At 39.7% G+C, this 20,722-nt stretch overlaps 1 protein-coding gene across 10 annotated transcripts in view; it reads left to right on the forward strand.

The window, feature by feature from the left end:
• Enox1 (ecto-NOX disulfide-thiol exchanger 1) overlaps nt 1-20,722 on the forward strand; it is a 589,822-nt gene that overhangs the window by 216,306 nt on the left and 352,794 nt on the right. For 9 of the 10 annotated variants that reach the window (XM_029556966.1, XM_029556974.1, XM_029556973.1 and 6 more), the window contains one exon: nt 19,189-19,295. The gene's annotated coding sequence lies outside the window, so the exon portion shown is untranslated. Of the gene's footprint in view, nt 1-492; nt 545-19,188; nt 19,296-20,722 lie in introns of all 10 variants that reach the window. The other variant, XM_029556969.1, reaches the window with a different exon arrangement.

The raw sequence follows: 20,722 nt of genomic DNA on the forward strand, positions 1-20,722 counted from the left end.
TCTTAGAGCTGCCTCAGCTATATTTGAGAGGTAGCTCATATTTTCATTTGAGTCTAAGAATTTAAAAAATTTCCTTTTTCATTGCTTTAATGACCCAGTGTTCATTCAAAAGTACATTGTTCAGTCCTCCAAGTATTTGTGTATTTTGGGGGTTCCTCTTGGTGTTGATTTCTACTTTTATCCCACTATGGTCTGATAAAAAAAAAAGGAATTTTATTATTTTTTATGTGTTAACGCTTTCTTTGTGCCCTAAATTATGAGCAATTTTAGAGACTGTCCACTGAGAAGCATGTATATTTCCTGTCCATTCCTGGTCTGTACATTAGGTAAATCCAGCTGATCTATGATAACTTAACTTTGAAGTTTTTATTTTAAACCAATTTTTAGTTTGGATTATGTATCTAAAGATGAGGCTTGAGTACTGAAAAATCTCCCATTATTATTGTATCAGGACCTATCTGACCATTCATGCCTTTTATTGTTTATTTTAAGAAACTGGGAGCTTCAAGATTTGGTGTGAATTTACAGCTGTTACATCTTCTTGGTGAGTTATTAGATTTATTAATATGTAGTGCCTTCTTTTTCTGTTCTAACCAGTTTATCTGATATAAGAATAGCTCTGGAAGCTTGTTTATGGCTTCCGTTTGCTTGGTAGTTAATTTACATCTTTCAAGTCTCAATTTTTCAGTCTCTTTGCCAATGTGCCCAGTGTATTTCTTGATGACAAGAGAGACTGATATCTTGTTACTTAATGTAGTCAGTTAGTCTGTATCTTTCAATTGGTGAGTTGAGGCATTTGTATGTAAGGTTATAATTGGGGTGGATTTGCTACTTCCTATAGTTTTGTTAGTTGTTTTTCAGATTGGGTAAATTATTGGTAGTTATTTTCTTCTGTTTCTTATACTATTAGAAGTTTGCTGGTTTACTGTGTTGGAAATAATGAATTCCTTCCCAGCTTTTCTCTATTCATCTGCTCCTTTCACTAGAGGTATGCTTTCTTGTTCTCTTATACATGAAGCTGTCTTTCTTCTTTCTCTATGTATAATCTCCCTTTAAATATCTTCAGTGCTAGCTTGGTTGTCATGAATTCCTTTAATTTGTGCTTGTCTTTAATGTTAGTACATCTCTATCTACTTTAAGAGGAAGTTTTGCTGGGTATAATAATATTAGTTGAGACTTATTGACTTTCAGGATTTGAAATATACCAGTCCATGTTTGCCTTTTTCTCAGGGTTGATAATGAGAGATCACATATAATTATGATGAGTTTCTCTTGTGGGTGAGTTGGTATTTCTTCCTTATGTCTTTTAACATCACTTTTTGCTTTATGTTTTCCAGATCTTGCCTATGATAAGTAAAAGAGAAGTTCTCTTCTAGTCATGTATATTTGAGATTATAAATGTCTCTGAGGTTTGGATGTTTATTTCTTTTTTGAGAAATTTTCTTCTGTGATCTCATTTAGTGAAATTTCTATGCTTTTAGACTTTATCTCAGTTCCTTCTTCTACCTGCTCTGGGTTAGTTTTTACACAGTTGGGTTGTGTGTTCACAAGACAACCTAATGACAATAAGGATCCAGGAATGGAAAAGGCAAACATGAGCCAACAGTGTTGTAAGAGTCTCTTTCAACAGCAACATGACTTAGAAGCTGGAGACAGAAGGGAAAACCTGATGGGCTGCTGAAGTATTTTAGGTAAAAGATAAATTGATGGGTTAAAGAAGGAAAGCAGCCATGTTTAAGGACATAGAGATCTCAGTGTCTATTAGCCGTTAGCCATTTAAAAAATATTTTATTTATTTTTATTTTATGTGTATGTGTGTATTGTCTGCATATAGGTAAGTGCGCCCATGTTGTGCAGTGCCCACGGAGGACAGAAGAGGCTGTTGGATCCCCTGGAACTGGAGTTATGGACAGTTGTTAGCTGCCATGTGGGTGCTAGGATTTGAACCCAGGTCTTCTACAAGAATAACTAGTGTTCTTAACTGCTGAGCCATCTCTCCAGCCCATTAGCCATTTCTTAAAGCTTCATTTTATTGCATAAAACCATTTATTTAATGGTTTTCTGAAACATGATGTTTATTAATTATCTATGCATGCAACCCAGAGGATTTGACAGGCCTGTACCTGTGGCTAGTGGACAACATGAAATCATGACCTTATACCTTCCCAGCATGCTCAGTCTCAGGACTCTCAAGTCAGACCTCTAGACAGCCAGTACTAACAGCTAAAAATTGGTTTCTTGAATGAAATCTCTAAACTCTCATCCATAGAATAAGTTTTAAAAACTTACTGATTGTGGGGATGAAAATATTAAATATACAAATGATCACAAACCAACAAATTAGCCCAAGAACTTGAATTCCAGCAGATGGAAATATATATATAAAACACTGGAGTTTTAAGGCCCCTTGAGATAGAAAAATGGCCAGGGCTAGAACTGGTGTCTGTGTTGGGGACAGACTATTGTGAGAGATTTGTTCTTTCTTATTTGTGCAGTTTTCCTTTCTCAACTTGAAATCTGACTTGACTCTGAAGTTTAAGTAGAGTTAGCTCATTTAAGCAAATTGTTTCCCAGAGGAGGTTATCAGGTGTGGTGTTAATTATGTGATGCCACTTTATATTTATACTTGAATAAAAGCAGCCTGACTGTTAGCATCCATTTTAAGCCAAGAGCAGACCCAAACTGCTATGAACCTGTTCCTTCAGAATTCTCTCGCAACTGTGCTCCTGAACCAAAGCCTAGCTCTTTCTTTTATTCAAACAATAAATCTACCGTAAATTGGGGAAGTAAAAGTCAGATGCTTATCTTATCAGGGAAGGATTTTACCTTTTCTGATCCCTAGATTTAGACCAACACACACAACCAAAACAGATGTTAATCCTATCTATTTTTTGTCTCACACATGAGATACTCTTCATACCTTCTTCGTTTCCAAGGAATAAAGAAGCTGTTTGCTATGCTTTCTTGAATATGGAAAACAGACACAGACACAGACACACACACAGACACACACACATACATTCATACATTATTTGGGGTCAAGTTCAAGGAAGGGTCATGAGGGATTAGAGTTATATGCTTTAGGTTTCAAGAGGAGCTCAAGGCTTAGTAGGCTTGTTTACATTAAAAAAAAACTAAGCTAAGATTACCATTTTATTCATAAGGTTAAGGAAGAATCATTTGTTCCTTTGTTCAGAGCATGTCCATATTGTAAAATTCATTACTATAGTCAGGCTGATACTGGTTTGGTTGAAGTCTGGTTTTCTCCTACTTGGTGACTGGAATGACTTTCTCCAATGTGGTTACTGAAAAGAAAAGCTTTTTTTTTTCAACACAGCTGAAATTTTAAACCAATTGCTGTGTGTTCTGAGCATCTGTAGTTCTTGCTGGGTATGTGCCTTGGGCCTGTGTTTGCTCTAGAAAGTACTTTACATAGTAGGGCAAGAGAAAATGACTTCTGAATTAGCCTTTTGAGGCAAAGCATTTATCTAACACCTTGGTTGCCTTTTTTTTTTTTAAACAGGGTCTCTCTAGTCACAGCCCACCCAGAAGTCACAATGTGAACCAGGGTAGCCTTGATCTCACAGAAATCTATCTGCGTCTGCCTCAGGAGGGCTGGGATTTAAGGGGCACACCACCATGCCTGGCTTATCCGATACCTTTTATCAAAAAAATGTGGTAATAGTTATATAATATCCTATGTAAGTCAAGTTTATAAATAACAGAGCCACTTGTCAAAGAAGCAAGAAAAGAGTGTTATTCTACTACAAAGAAGACTCATCGCCTAGGGATTTTTCATATTATGTTTTTTTAAGGTACAATAGATCAACCTTTTTTATTATATCAGGGGAACATTTTCTGATTTTTTTTTTTTTAGAGGCCCAAAGTAAACATCTTTAAATGTCAAAAAGCTTTAAAACCCAAAGAGGCTGTAGTCTTATTACAGAGCAGCCTGGCTGGAATTCATAAATTGAAATATTCTGCAACAAAGTTTATTGTAAACAAGAAACCTAGAAAAGGCATGTGTGTAGTTCAATAAATATAAAGCTCTGGGTTTCTAGCTTGTTAAATGCAAAGATGTTTGAAGTTACATAATCATCCCCTCATGTTATGATTGACAAATCTACTTTCTAAATGCTATTTCTCTTCTTTGTGGACTGTGGGAGGAGAAGCAGAGAATGAGACCTGGCCCCTTCCTCGGGAACCTACTCTTCCATACTTCAGTTCCTTTCCTTTAAATTCCAAGCATTCATGGTTCTCATGCTCCTCCTTTTTGTAAGATTAATTACTTATTGGGCCACAGCTAGACAGAGGTAAAACGATCTTTGAAACTTACATTAATCATTTCAAGTAATTAAAAAATTTTAACAAAGTGCTTTGGGCAAGTAGTTTATTAGATATGATTCTGTTCATTTTAAAGCATTAAATATTTAAAAGTAGCTAGAAAGGCTAGATAAAACGGAGAATGATAGAATTCATTGAACTGAAGAGCACATTATTTTAAAAATAGTAATAGAGGAAAAATGAGGTTAAAATGAATGCCAGGCTGGGGAGATGGCTCAGTGCATAAAGCACTTGCCAACCAAGCCTGAGGGAATGATGTCCAATCCCCAGAACACATAAAGCTGGGTGCTGTAGTATGCATCTATACTCCTAGTATTCCTAGGGTGAAATAGCAGGTGGAGACTGGAGAATCCCCAGAATCTATCAGGCCAGATAGTTTGGACTTTGCAGCAGCAAACAACGAGGAGACCATGTTTCAAAGGGTACAAGTCTTCTGACCTCCACACCTGTGCTGGGTCCTCTGACCACCTGACCTCTACGACATGCACCATAGCATGCACATTCTCTCTCTCTCTCTCTCTCTCTCTCTCTCTCTCTCTCTCTCACACACACACACACACACACACAGGATGAAGCTGAGAGGTTGGAGATTTTGCTCAGTGATACAGTACTTGCCTAAAATAAACAAACTGACAGTGATGCTGTTGATGAAAAGCCATTAGCACTAACATTTTATTACAGTGTGGTGCCCTGCTGACTAGTCAAAGTACAATGAGGATGTTCTGCGTCTTCCTGTGAAAATTTGCTTACAAGGTTTTCACTCCTAGGCTATTGGTCATACCGTCACATCATTTTTTTTTTTTTTTTACTTGACCCCAAAGAAAAAGGCTTAGTAGAAACTAACATTTTTAAAATTTGTTCTTATTGAATTTTTGCATATTTCATACAGAACATCTCAAACAATCTTAATCATCTTTATACCGCCATCCTCACCGGCACCATTCCATAGCCTCCCAACTGGAACCTATATACTCTACCATCCCTGTTAAGGCCCACTGTGTCAAGTCAATGTCCCCAGACTTTCCCAGTGCAAATCCATCCACTGGTCTAGTCAACCTATCTAGAGTCTGTTGTTTTTAGGAAAATCAGCTCTTCTTCATCTAGAAGCAATCAGTTGCCAATATTTCTTCAGATAATATTGAAGTCTGTTGTTCATTTTCCCACTTCTATGTCTGCCTGAGTTTGCATGGGACTTGTGTATGCTGACAGCATTGCCATAGAACCATATGAGGGAGGTTCCAGGAGCTTGTAAAACTCTGTTTCCATATGGTCCTACACCTCCTCCCTGGCTCTTACAGTTTTTCTGCCCCCTCTTCTGTGATGGACCCTGAGCCTTGGGTGGGTGAAATTTAATAAAGGAATCCTGTCCAAGGACCAGCATACAGCAGACTTGATCTCTACACTCTGGCCATTTGTGACCTTTTGTGTTCCTGGCCTTCTGCTGCATTAGGGAGCTTCATTAATGAGAACTGAGAGATTCCACTCAATGAGAGGAAACTCAAGTGTGGTAATGTAAACATAACCAAATACACATGGCTGGAGTTGTCATAGATCTTAGAGAAAACTCCAAGACTATCACATTCCCTAGACTAATATGATTCCTTACTATGTACAACATATGTATCCTTGTATTTACAGACAAATATCCCAGTCACCACTCATCAAAGAAGCTCATTTTGCACCAGTCGGAGACTATTACCAAGTACCACAACGGTCACATATGAACATTGTCTATGAATTGCCCAGGCCAGTGACACATCTACAGTGCCATCCCATCTTAGTCATACTTTCCCCCTCCTCTATCTTAGTGACTTTAAAAAAAAATCCTTGGTTAACCTACCAAGAGCCACACCACTAAACAGGACTGACTCTCCCCACTCCAAGCAGCCATCTGTTGCCAACAGTTGGTAACATGAACAGAAGGGTATTTGGTGACATAAAATTGACTCTGTAGGCATATATATGTGTATACATACACTACATGAAATTGGGTGGGGGTAGTAAAGGGGAGTGCAGATAGGGGAGGGAAAAAGTTCTTGGAAAACCCCATCTGAAACTGGTATAGAAGCACTTTGTTTGAATTACGAATAAACCAATAGGTTTCTTGGATTGAAAACCATTTTCTGTTGGATGTTTCCACTTCTAGAAGGGCAGATACTGCTGTTTATTCTTATTTTAGAAGGTCTGGGCTTGTTCACTGAAAATAATAGGGCTTTAGCCACAAGAATTTCCAAATAACTCCAAAAATAACAATGACGTATCCTTTCATTTTACAGTAGTTAATATTTTGCAAGTCCTTTTAAAAAGTTTTTTTTTAATATTTTATTATTTTTATTTTATGTGTATGAGTATATTGACTACATGTATGTAAGGGCACCCATGTCATGCAATGCCCCTGGAGATCAGAAGAGGGTGTCAGATCCCCTAGAACTGAAGTTACAGACAATTGTTAGATGCCATATAGGTTCTGGGAATTGAACCTGGGTCCTCTGCAAGAATAGTCAGTGCTCTTAACTGCTGAGTCTAACATTTAAACTCACCTCATTTAGAATATTAGCATAGTTCAATCAATAATTAAACTTGCTAAAGATTTATTCTGTTAGTGTTCCATCCCTACAATAAAGTACCTAAGACAAATTAACTAATTGGCTAATTAACAAATTAACTTTTTAACTAATAAAAAAAAAGGGGGGGTTATTTTTCATCACAGTTTTGGAGATTTCAGTCCAGGATTTGTTAGTCCTATTGTTTGGGACTTGTAGGAGGCAACATATCTGGCAGATGTATAAGATAGAGCAGTCTCTCACATCTGGAGCCAGGGAGGAAAAACAAAAAACGAACAAAGGAAGACCATGTCCTCAATGACCAAAGACCTCCCACCAGGCCCCATTCTTATGATATCTACCACCTCCCAGTCATGTCACCCTGGAGACTGTATCCTTTCCTGTATGGGCCTTAAGGGAACATTCAGCATCCATACTGAAGCCTGCACCTGCCTTCTGAGAATGGACATAACCTCCTCCAAGCCTTCTCCTCTCTGTTGATACTGGTCCACATAATTCACTTCCTGCCTATAGCCTTCGCTTGTTTTCCTTCAGAAATAATTTATTCCCCAAATAGCAGTGTTCATTCTGTACTGCTTCAGGTGCAAGCATTTTTTTCAGTTACATTCTAACAGAAGACAGACATGCTATTGACATTGAGAACAATGATTTGTATATTCCAAACTCAGAAATAATATTCTTTTCTTCATCCTAGTTATTCATCTTCCTTGAGGTACTAGCAGAGTAAGATTCATGTGATATAATAAGTATAAAATATATTTGCCTATATGTTGCTGGTTTTCTTTAGAAAAATTGCTGTATTTGAAATCTTCAAAATACCTAGAATTTGTGACCAATGGAAATTTGTTCTTGTAAATGTGGCATCGTCATCCTTTTCAAGAAAGCAGTATGACCTTATAAGGAAAGTTGGGCTTATTGTTTTAAGAATTAAAATACCCAGGGTCAAATACCAACTGGCATATTAATTCATGCTAATAAATAGCAAATGGAGAAAAAAATGTAAATACCAACATCCCCAGAGCAAATTATTTTACTTTCAGCATTTGTATAAGAAAGCATAATTCCAGGAGCAAAAATGTTTTAGTTGAAACCTGGCTTGGGAAAATAGGCAGTTCTTAAACTTCCTAATCTCTCTCTCTCTCTCTCTCTCTCTCTCTCTCTCTCTCTCTCCCCCATATAAATATAAATATATATATATAGCTGTATATGTATATACAGCTATATATATGTATTTTTAAGAAAGGATCTCACTATGTAGCCCTGGCACCAAAGGCATGTGGCACCATGCTTAGCTATAAATTTCCTATTCTTTTGTTTAAATTTATTTATTTTTTTATTTTATGTGCATTCGTGTATTGCCTGCATGTAGGTAAGTGCACCCGTGTCGTGCAATGCCTGCAAAGGACAGAAGAGGCTGTTAGAGCCCCTGGAACTCGAGTTACAAACAATTGTTATCTGCCATGTGGGTGCTGGGATTCGAACCTGGGTCTTCTGCAAGAACAACCAGTGTTCTTAACCGCTGAGCCATCTTTCCAGCCCCAAATTTCCTATTCTTAATTATCATCAGTCATTAGTTATTTACTACTATGATATGCCTGATAGGTATACGCATCAAGTATTTAAAACAGGACTAACAAATAGAACAGAAAGAAATGACTGTAATAGGTGAGTCATCTATTGGTTCTATTTTCAGAGTGTTCCTAAGGGTTGCTTATTGGGATTTTTGTTCATTTCTTTTTTTAATATTTTGTTTATTATTTTTATTTTATCTGTATGAATGTATTGTTTGCATGTACGTAAGTGCACCTGTGTCATGCAATGCCCATGGAGATCAGAAGGTGTTGGATCCCCTGGAACTGGAGTTAGGATGGTTGTTTACCTGCCATGTGGGTGTTGGGAATTGAACCCGGATCCTCTGCAAGAGCAGCCAGTGTTCCTAACTGCTGAGCCCTCTCTCCAGCCTCCCATTTTTTCAAAACATTTTATTTCTCTATTTAAATATAAACCTAGAAAGGTTAGTGCTGTTTTAGCCACTGTCCTGGATCCCCAGGTGTCTTGGTTTGCTCAAAGCTCACTCTTTGATTTGCTGCTTTCCCTGGGTGATTTTGTCCAGTGTGCCATATTCACAGACAAAACGGAAACAGAAGCAGACTCTTTCCTTAAACTAAACTGATTAACAACACAACTCTGCTGACAATGAGTAGAAATTCCCTAGCCGCAGTTCTGAGTATGTCCTTGCAGCTAGGAGCCCCTAGAGACTCTTTCCTTGCTTCACTTTCTTTCCATTGGACCCTGGGAATCCCAAGTCTCCTTCCTGGGTCCTGGAGAGAGTGCCCCAGGCCAAGAGAGCTTTTGAGCTGGGGACCCACACCTCTGACAGCTTACAGAAGGGGAGTGTTCACAATTAAACCCCAAATGCAGAGCAGCTTTTTGCCCCGATGTGTTTGCCCTGTACTCCCAATCCACTCTGTTCTAGCCTGGCTGATCTCTTGCTCTGGTGTTTCTCTGTTGTAAACGACTTCCTGCTGCTTACCTTCTGTCTAAATCAGTGCCTGCCGGCATGACTTCCTCAGAGAAGCCTTGCTGTTTTCCTCCTGGTATCCCCTGAAGCAGTCTCACACGCCTGTGTCACTTTGTGTTGTGTCCCCTCCACTCCTCTGCTCTGCTTGGCCACGCTGAAGTGGAAGCTCAGGAGAGCAGAGGCCTTGCTGCTTTGTTCACCCATTGCTCCCTCTTAGAGTGTTGGGCTGGTGGTGATAGCATTCATCAGAGGCACACTGAATGAAAGAATGCAAACTGCAACAGTGTCAGGACTGCCTTCTCCAAGCATGTGGTGAAGGGCTGCAGGAAGCGGCCTGCAGAGTTCTGGGTCCTGTGCACAGTGTTTCTGTTGGGACAAGCATTACAGGCATTCCTCTCCAAGATAAACTTCTGGATAGCAGTTTTGCTTTGTAAGTTAAGGCTTAGCTCTATTCCTGATACTAGCTGATTCAGTTTCCTAACTGAGAGCCAAGAATAAGTAAACATTGTTTTATTTAAATAAACAGAAAATGAAAGGTTAACGCTGACAATCTATATTTCTAAAGAAATTCCCTCCTGTCCACTCCTGGTCCCTGAGGTCACACAAATGTTTCTGTTGGGACTTTTCCCATGAAAGTCTTCTCTTTGCTTGTTTGAAGCCTCTTACTCAGATCCTGTCAACTCCTCCCCAACATCTCTTGGCTGCTCCTTTGGGCTCCTTTTCAGGACTGGTAGTATTTACGTGTCTGTTGTAAGGCCTCTTGGACATCATCACTCTCTAGTTAGTGCTGTTCTCTGTATTCATCATGAGCATTCTGACAGACCATATTGATTTAAAACTCAGCGAGTGCTTCTTGGGTGCTCCTCTCTACATAACTTGTGTCACTTACAGCAGTCCTGCCTTGATGCTACTTTTGCTTCTCTTCCATCTGTACCTATCCTCATCCTGTTGCTGAGGACTGTGAAGCCGCAGAGGTTATCTAACTCTGGAATTCACCTTGCAGCTCATGTCCAAACATACTGCACATCCCCATGGGCTTACATGCACAGAGCAGGCGAGCACCTTGCTGCCTGGACTAGTTTCTTGGTACCCTTTGCATGCTTGGGGGAGCACAGCCCAGCAGGGGACAGGGCTAGCACACTAAACCCTGAAAATTGAAGTCTGGGGTAATACTGAGAGGAAACAAACGACAAAGGGACTCCTCCTAAGAACATGCAGAACTTTTTTTTTTTTTTTTTTAATCAACAAAAGAATACTTCTCTAGGTCTTCCTAAGCACTTTGCACTTCTATCTCTCCCTCCTCCCAGAACTGTTGGTTCTGGAAAGTAAGAGATTAAAAAAAAAGAAAAGAAAAGAAAAGAAATATGGCTTACTAACTTTTAAGTGACTTACAGATAAAAGAAGTGAGTACTTTGGTTCTGGACTACAAGTAGCTACCAAGAATGAGGGACCACTTTACAGAACACCTCTGTGACTATGTGAAACCTAGGAGATTTTCACTATTTGGTCCTGGTAACTTTGCTACATAAGCATAAAAACTAGTTAGAGCACATCATAGTTTGGACCAGGAAGGTGCGTTTTATAATTATTGATAAATCATTTTAAAATTGCCTTTGAGAGGCCAAAGAGGTGGCTCAGTAGGTAAGAGTGCTTATTGCACTAGTATGAGGACATGAGTTCAAATCCCAAGCACTCATGTAAAAGCTGGAAGTGACTGTGTGTACCTACAACCCCAGCACTGTGGAGGCAGAGTAAGGAGGATCTCTAGGGCTTGCTGATGGCCTTTCTAACTCCAGGTATAGTATGAATCACTGTTTTAAAGAATGAAGAGTGATAGAACAGACTACCAGATGTCCTTCTTTATGTCTGCCTGTAGCACAGCTGTACACCCCTACATGTACATGTGTGTACCTACACCATACACATACACCTAGCACACACACATGCAAGTAAAATACCTGTGATTTGTGGGGACCACTCCTACTTCTAAACCAACCAGAACCAGTAGACAGATAGAAACTAGGAATAGTATTTGTAGTATCTCTAACTTATGGTGGGTTGATTGTCTTGCCAAAAAAAGGGCTTAAATGTGTCAACCAATAAAAACTAACAGTTCAATAGAAGAAAACAAGTAAAGAATATGAATGGATAGTTCAAAGGAAAAGCCAGTAACTGAAACATTGCCTTATTAATGATGGAAATCAAAAGTTAGATAGCTTTTCAACTGTCAACCGAAGACAGTTTAGACTGTTGATGATGCCCAGGAATGATGGGAAATGGCCACACTGTTGGAAGGAATGCATACTGGGAAAATACTTTTGAAGTCATTTTAGTTGTGTTTATCCAAGATATATAGTTATAACTTCAGTAATGCATATTCCATATGTTTTGTACTAGTCAAGACTTGGAAGTGATCTAATAGTGTAGCAATGGGCATATGGATATCATGGTATATGGTTCAGTAGGATACAGTGCAGCAACTGTGTTGGTGAGACTTTTATTGCTGTACTAAATATCTAAGATAAACAATTTAGAAGGAAGAATGATATATTTGGCTCAAGGTTTCTGAGGTTTCAGTCCATGGTGGCTTGGCCCCATCCCTGTGGGCCTATGATAAGGCAGAACATCATAGTGTGGAAGAGCAGAGTTGCTTCCCTCAAGGGTATAGGAAACAGGAAAGGATAGGACAACAAGCTTTCCAGAGCATGTCCCCGTGCCCTGTATCCTATAACTCTGCCCACTCCCTGCCTTCTACTTGAACTCCTGATGATACCACTTTATGAACCCATCAAGGGGTTAATCATTTGATTAAATCAGAGCCCTCAGGATGCAAACAAGTCCCCAAAGTCCACATCTGGCAAAAAATGCCTTGAATACATGACTCTGTGGGACACATTTCTTATTTAAATCACAATGGACATTAATAAGAGCAAACTGATTCATGTCCATCATTTAAAACAATGCAGAAATATTTCATGTAGTAAAAGCGTATTTGAATGAAATAATGTTTCCATCTCGTTTAAACATGTAACAAATATGCACACATGTAATTAAGCATTTATATTTGTAAGGACTGTACATGAAATTGTTTATTATCTAGAAAGTGGAACTGGTTAATTTGAAGGAAGTTGGTATTTTTTTCCTGTTTTTTTAAAATTAATTGAAACCTTTAATTCAATCATATATTTTAAAGAAAATCCCTGGAATATACTTGAAGCACCTTACTAAGAGGATTCTCTTCTAGTAGTTCAAAAATGCTAGTTAATCTAATAAATCTGATATTGTTCATTGTGGTTCCTACTCACAGGATGTTGCAATTTCTGTTTGAAATCAAAATCTCCTTTGTTATAAACTATATATACTCTGTATTTTGCTAAGCTCTTCTGTGATGTTCCCTCACACTACTGCTCTGCTAGGTATCTTACTGTTTTACCTTTGGCAACCAACTTGAAGGGAAAAACAAATCTGCATGTTCTGTGCAGTTAGAATCCTTGCTGTCTTGTTCACAGCTTTGGATAGTTATGATAATTTAGGATAATTTACGTACGCCTCCAAAACAATAGAAGCAGAAACATATTTAAATAAGTTCTCCTATTCTAAGGATGCCTGTTCTGCCTGAGAGAGTTTGGGATCCATCTACTAAGTCTGACTTCCCTCACTGAACTGCATATTACAGTCCATGCCTGTGAAGCTGCACAGAATACTGGATTCCAGTGTAGTCTGTAAGAGTCAGTACAGAAACTTCTATAATAAGAGCCCCGAGAAATGAGAATTAGAGGGGGAAGAAGACATTTAAATAGAGTGTCTGTGCTTGGAGTGGCTATTTGTGACCTATGTCCTTTACAGATCTGTGGGGTCAGCAGGCCAGAGGGGACGCCTCACTGAGTGCAGCTGACTGTGTACTTGTTCCAGCCCAGCTGCACTGGCTAACAGGCCAGATGTGTGTGAGTGTGCCAGACTTCGCTGAGCAGGAATTTCAATGATCCGGAAAGTCCCTGGGAACAGAGTTTTGCCCTGTGTGTGATACCCTTTTGGTTGTGGAAGCCAAATGGCTTGTAGAGAGGAGAGGCAAAGGACCAGGTAGGTGAGAAAAAAAAAAAAAAAAGAGTTTTCTCATGTTGTTTGCATCCTCTTTAAGAACACTGAATGTGGGAGAGGACCTAAGGGGCAGAAAAGAAAAACTCTTTTATCAGAAAGAAATTTCTGTCCTAAAGACCATGTTGGCCAGCCGGTGAAGTCTGCTAGTTGACAATCAAACCCAAGAGCTTCCTCATAAAAATCTGCTTCTCTTTTAATTACCACATAATTTTGTCAATTTCCCATCTAAAATTTCTTAAAATGGTTAATTTGATACTTTACCTGGAAAAGTAGTGTGTGTGGGGGGGCAATGACTTGTCCAGTCCATTTAGTGTTGAAGAGTTAGAAGTGTCACTCAGGCAAAAGTAAGTAAAGTCTGCAAGAGCAGCTAAGGCCAGCAAGTGACTAACTCACTGTGATCTGGCAGGGAAGCATGGCTTTTCCTGATACCTTACAAATGCAGATCCATCCCAGAAGCATCCTGGCTCCTTCCAAGCATGGGGCTGGGATGCTGATCCAGCCTTGCTAGCTAGGCCTCAAGGAAGTGAGGAGCCTGCTAATCATTTTCGAATTAAAGGCTGCTTGAACAAGGACACCCAGAGGAATAGTTCAGACTGGAGACTTTAGAATTCTTCTGGCCAGTTAAACCCTGTCATCAGTGCATTGACTGTTGGTCTTTCAACTGAAAATTTGACAGAGGTCAGAAAGGTGCTTAGGAATGGAAAGGGGACAGCAAACTATAAGTTGATTACCTGGCAAAGACCTGTTCTGATTTCCTTGGAGTTGCCCAAGTCACCTGAGGATGCCTTCTGGGCAGCTCAGCCCCAAGCTGGTTTCCCAGTACCCAGAACAGACCACAGGTATAGCCTTCCAAGAGGCATCATCACATGCAGCTCTCAAGTGACCTTTTCTCCTGCTGCCTCCAGCTTGTGTTTGTCTTCTGATTCCTTGCACTGGACCTCGGTTTCCCTAAATTTTATAAGGCAGGAGGGTGTAAGGGTAGATAGACACCAGTGTTATGTAGAATAGGTTTTAGTGACCACAACCTCTTAACTGGTGTCTTCCAGTGTCTTCCTTTTTCACCATTTTTATTTTTCTACATCTAGTCACAAAATGAATCTTCTCCTTTCAGCCCAACTCCTTAAAGCTATTCGTAGTTGGCAGGTTTGACTGTAAGGTGACTTGAAATGCAGCCTTGCCAGTGATGGAGGAGGTGATCTGCATTCTATGCCTAGCACTGGTGACCAGCCCACTCTCTCAGCTCTGCTTGCTCCTCCCATTCAAGAAGTCTTGCCTCATGCAACCACTCTCGCTAGTGTCAGGGAGTATTTGCCAAAATAACTGGCTTCTCTGTCACTGTTCCTTCTCCTGGTTCTTCTGAAAGTGTTTTCTGTAAGAAGTAAGCTTTCTGAGAGTCATGGACTTGTTTATAGAAGCAGTCAGTTTTTCTTCTCTTGGTCAAAAGTGAAATAATCATTTGACTCTCCTACATGTTCCTGAACTTGGAGCTGGAGTGAGCACTCCCCTGACTCTCCTGGACTTGGAGAGGGAGTGAGCACTCCCCTGACTCTCCTGGACTTGGAGAGGGAGTGAGCACTCCCCTGACTCTCCTGGACTTGGAGAGGGAGTGAGCACTCCCCTGACTCTCCTGGACTTGGAGAGGGAGTGAGCACTCCCCTGACTCTCCATGTTTCTCCCAGCCACTTCTTCTGAGCTGTTGGGGTTAGGACCCCTTCTCCTCTGCAGTGTCCCTCCTCTGTTTCACTCAGCCTGTGTGCTTCCAGATGCATCATCAAGTTTTTCTATTTATTGGAGTATGTGTCCTTTTCTTCCTTTTTCTACTCGAATCATAGCTACTTCTTTTATCCCTTCCCATGAGCCCTTCTCCAGTAGCCCCTGGTAATAGAGATTTCTTTTTTAAATCTACTGTATCTGTCTCAATATATATATCTACTATAGCTGTCATATATGGTACTTGTGATAGTCGGCTTTTATAAGTTATAACATAAATAACTTCAGTTATTTATTTAACTTTTTAAATGTGTCTGCCTTATTTAGATTGTCAAACTTTTTGAGGCTTTTATACTTTGATATAATTGTCATTAACTGTAGTTATAATATTTAAGTGTTTGAAAATATTTGTTTAACTAAAAAAGTCTTAATCATGAATTAACGTTTCAAGATGTTGGGAGCTTTGTTTTCTTTAGTTACTAATTTGCCAGCTGTGATTCTTCTAAACAAATTTTAGGATATGTATTCTTTGTTCGCGTTAACTTACTGAGTTTCGAGAACTCTATAGTAAATTGAACTCACAAGAAAAACTATTTTAGTTAAACATTATAAGTGCAAAGCAAAAGTGAGTCAAAACAGGGTCTATATCCAGTATCACCTCAGTAATCGAGAGCAGAAGCCGAAGGGAAAGGTTAACTTCTTTTTTAGGGAGGGTAATACAAAATCTTTAAAAGAAGTTTTCTTCACCTGAATGAATAGGACTCAGCATTGTGGCAGAGTGCATAGGGTTCGGTGGGGGATAGGAGGAGGCATGGATGGGGGGGGTCTGGATTTGAGTGATAAATGTTGCAAAAAATTTAAAAAGCTCAATTTAAAAACTGTTAAAAAAGTTTTTTATTAGACTTTTTTTAAATTATTTTATTGAATTTTTGAAATTTTTATACAATATAGTTTGATGATACTTAGATCCCCTCTCTGCACCTCCCTACACTGCCCTGCACCCAATTTAATATATATATATACATATATATATACACACATACTTAATATGTCTTAGAGTGTCCAATTTGTGTGTGCAAATACCCCTCATGTCAGTCCATCCTTTTAAGACACTGTCTTTTCCCCTCCCAGCAGCCATCAGTTGCCAGAAGTTCTTTAGGTGGGCTGTGATTTCTTACCCACTTCCCTGTGTCTATGCTGGGCTTTTGTCAGATTTGATCTTGTATAGGACTTGTGTATGCTGTCATCATGGCTATGAGGCTAGCTATCTAAAAGACTGTTTTCTTGTGGTCATCCACCCCCTCTGGCTGTTAGAATCTGTCCACTTCCTCTTCTTAGATGATCCCTGAACCTTGGGGTGGAAGAGGGGCAGAGGTTGGAAGTAGGTGTATTACTCAGGGACAAGCGCTCTGTGGCATCTTGGTCTCTGCATGTTGGCCCAATTGTGGGTTTCTCTGCTAATTATCTCCTGCATAAGGAAACTTCTCAGTGAGAGTTAAAATATGCATTCATCCTAAGTGTAGAGGTTGCATTGAATATGTGTCATTTAAGAGTTAAATGTCTTACACTTATTCTCTGCATTTGGGGACAGGCTGATTTCTATGCTGTCCCTTTCTGCCAAATGTTTCTTTTGTTTTGGATACATGTGAGAAAAGAAAAATAATCTAAAGTTAAAAAGAAAACTGGGCCAGTAAGCCTAGAAAATTCTTTTAATTGCTTGTGTGTTTTCCTAGGACCACCAAAGACCATGGGAATGATGAAGCGTTCAGAAAATTTACTGTTGTTCACATCTCTTGATATAGTGAGAACTCGCTGTGGGATGCTTCAAGCCATACGTTGAAAGTCCACTGCTATTAAACTGCTTTTCATTTTAGGAAATGGTACCCAAAGGAGAGTAATTTAAGAAATTTAAGTGGAGGTGGAAAGATTGAAACCCGTTAACTGTAGGAGGGCGCTGACTATGACTGCTGAGCCACCCTCCACTTTGATGTCTCTGCTCTGTGCTAGCTCTAGAAAGCTGTATGTCATCCCGGAGCTGCAGTGGGGCAGATTCATACATATTTACAAGTTGCAGATTAGAAATGTGCAGCGCAGAGAATGGCGGTGTGCTTTGTCTTTCTGCCTTTCTTCTTTCACTAATAATGCAGTGTTCTTTATACACCCAGAATTTGGAGACTGGTTTAGAAACTTGTCATATTCAGTGTTCACCAATAAGGTCTTTATAATTTAAATGGGATTTTATTTTCTAATTTGGAATCTTGTAGGGGAGGTAGACTGAGGTTTTCTCCATCCTATGTTGAGGCTTTGATGCAATGATTTATTAAGGTACTAGGTAAGATATTGATCCCACTAATAGCTTTTGCCTGGCCACGGTGTTTTACATTTTACTCAGCTAAAAGACCATATCCCCTTTCTCCTCATCTGATTGACCATAAATGCTTTGGCCTTTCCTCAGTAATTATCTCACTTACCAAAGCAGTGGGCAAAAGTCAAGTATTTATAGACTAATTAGTGAAGTCAACATGTCTGAATAGAGTGTTTTACATAATACCAAGAAGTGCTATACAGTTCTGTGAAATTAGCAAAGTTTAGTACCTGGCAAGAAAGAGAGAGTTGAGAAGACAAATAGCTGAAGACACACATGCTCCCATCAGCACAGTGACAGTCTTCTCTTGTGTGATTATGACATAGCCAAAGTGAGGTTTTCATAATGCATTCTGCTCTGTAGTTCCTCTCCTTAGATCATAACTGCTTTTTACTTATGAAAGCTTTGGAATATTAGTGGGTTCTAAGTTGATTTCAGATTTGTTCTTTAGATTTAAATATCTCAGGGTGCCGTGGTATTATTCATATAATTTAGTAATTTTACTCTTTGGTAGAAAGACATGGTAAAAATGCAAGGAAGGACAATTTTGTTACATATAAAATTCCTTTGTACTTTCAAAATGTCTTTTAAAAAGTAGTAACTCCTGCCTAAGGTATAGTGATCTTGGCTCTAAAAGCAAGGAAGAGCACTGCTGGGGTAAGCAAGTGTACCGGGCTGGGAGTCAGAAAATGTGTTTCAAGGGGCTGAGATGATGCTCAGAGGGTAAAGCGCATGCTGTGCAAGCCTGATGGTCTCAGCTCAGTCCTTGGAGCCCACATAAAATTTGGAGGAGAGAACTAGCTCCCCCAAGTTTTTCTCTGACCTTTATATGTGCTGCATTGCATATGCCCAGCAGCATCCATACATCACACACAGACACACACACATCATACACACAATAATAAATAATTTTTTAAGTAAAGAAAAGTTGGTTTGTGTGCTGGCTTTGTAATCAATCCCATGTGTCCTTGCACAGGCCCTAAAGCCTTTGGGTACCAGTGTCCTTTTTTTGAAACTAGAAATACAAAAAAGTTAGAATTATAAAAAAGCAAAGATAATAATGAATGTCCAATTACTTTATAAATTGTGCAAGATTAGAAAGATATCTCTTTAAAAGCATGTCCAATGGCAAGAGGTCCAGTAAGGGATTCCTTTCCATATAAATATGGGTAGCAAAGGGATTGCAGCCCAGGTTGCTATTAAGTTTATACTGATGCTCCCTGTGCCTCCCTGGGTTGGTCCTTCTGATTTAGTGGGCAGCTCAATCCTCTGCATCCCATCTACTTTTGAATGAAAAGTCTTTTTGGAATCTCCAAAGGCAATTGTAGGACCTCTTTGAAGCATCCGGGAATTTTTCAGTATGGAGGACCCAGGTGTAATTATTTCAGTTTTCCCTGTCAGTTCCATTAGTACAATGGAAGAATACTTTTGCCTTTTTATAGTGCTCTAGGCCTAGAATGGGAAACGAAACCAACCACGTACTGCTGCACCTTCCCTAAGTGAGGACCACCTTGAGCCTGACTTGTACTACGTTTTAGTGTGTTCATTCGCCTGTACCTCAAATCCCTCTTTCTCATTACCTGCAGGAACTAACGGTCTTCAAAACCAGAAACAAGAGGAGAACTGAATTTTACAAATGAGCCCAAAATGGCAATGGCCAGCCGTATTTAAGTGAGCCAGTCTCAAAGAAGTGGTGAGTATTCTGATACCAGTAGAGCAGAAACTTTAGTTTCTGACTTTTTTCATCAGGGCAGCCAAGAGTCCAGCCCATCTGTCTTATGGATAGTACTCTCCGTACCTCTTTGTGTGTGTGTGTGTGTGTGTGTGCATGTGTGTGTGTGTGTGTGTCTGTGTGTGTGTGTGTGTGAGAGAGAGAGAGAGAGAGAGAGAGAGTAGTTGTGGAGTGATGGTGATCTGTGTTCACTGTTGACTCTCTTTATTTGTTAGATTGCCTCCTAAGGATGTGTTTCTATGCTAAAGGAGAGTATCTTCTCAATTTATTAGTTACTTGGCTGAGCTTTAACTTTTTTTTCATTACCTCAGCAGGTGACTGAGTACCTGGTCTTACATGGATGTGTGTGAGATCAGGCAGATCTGATGGGTGGTTTGGTCTTAGAACCCAGTAATGACCTAGGCAGAACTTTTTTTATTGAATTTTTGTGATTTTCATGCAATGCACTTTGATGGTATTTAGATCCCCTCCCATATCTGCACATCCGGTTACTGCTCCCACCCAACTTACTGTACTCTATTATATATAATTTAATATATATTTATAATAATAAGGTCTATAGACTCTAATTTATGTCTCCAAATGTCCTTGGGTGTGGGTCCATCCATTGGAGCATGGTCAACCTACCAAGAGTCATATCCTTGAAAGAGACTGACTCTTGCCCTCCCAACAGCCATTGATTAGGCAGAACTTTTGATGCCAAGCTTATCTTGCTTACACCGTTTATTCCCCGGAGTGGCCAAGAGCTTATTTGTGACTACTCTGTAGGCAGCAACAATTTCAGGAATGGTGAGAGGAAGAAAAGATGCAGAGATGAGAGGCGGCCAATCTGAGATGCACAGAAAGACAAAAGGGGGGAAAGGGCAGCCAGACTTCACCCTACCCCTCAAGGTCTCTGCTGGCCTTGAGAGTCTGTGTAAATGAGAAAGAGGGCTGGAATGAGGGTAAAGGGAAAGAAAAGGTTCTTCAAATACAGTAAAAGCCTCCAGGCTGATAAATATATTATGATGTGTTGTTTATCTCCTGGAATAGAGGTAAGCCCTTTTCTGTGGCTGCTAGAAATTTCAAAATCAATCAGCATGAGACCTCCTTTGTATGCCCCTTTCAGGACATCAGAGGGCATCTCCCTCAGTGAGGTTGAGGCTGTCAGTAAATACTTCAGCATTTTCTTGATAAGTTTAAACATTTGCTTCCCTAAGTCTGAACCCTTAAAAAGGGTTGGTGAAAGATCAGAAATCTGACAGAGCTAAAGGTCATTAGCTCTCGCTACAGAGGTTAAAGAATGAGATTCAGGTACCAGGGCATGGAGTAGAGAAAAGGACAGGTCACCTAGACAGGCTGGCAAGGCACTACAATACAAGGAGGCTCAGAACAAAGCTTAGTTTCTA

Source organism: Nannospalax galili, unplaced genomic scaffold (genome assembly GCF_000622305.1).
Source record: "Nannospalax galili isolate Female #2095 unplaced genomic scaffold, S.galili_v1.0 scaffold386, whole genome shotgun sequence".
Taxonomy (NCBI): domain Eukaryota; kingdom Metazoa; phylum Chordata; class Mammalia; order Rodentia; family Spalacidae; genus Nannospalax; species Nannospalax galili.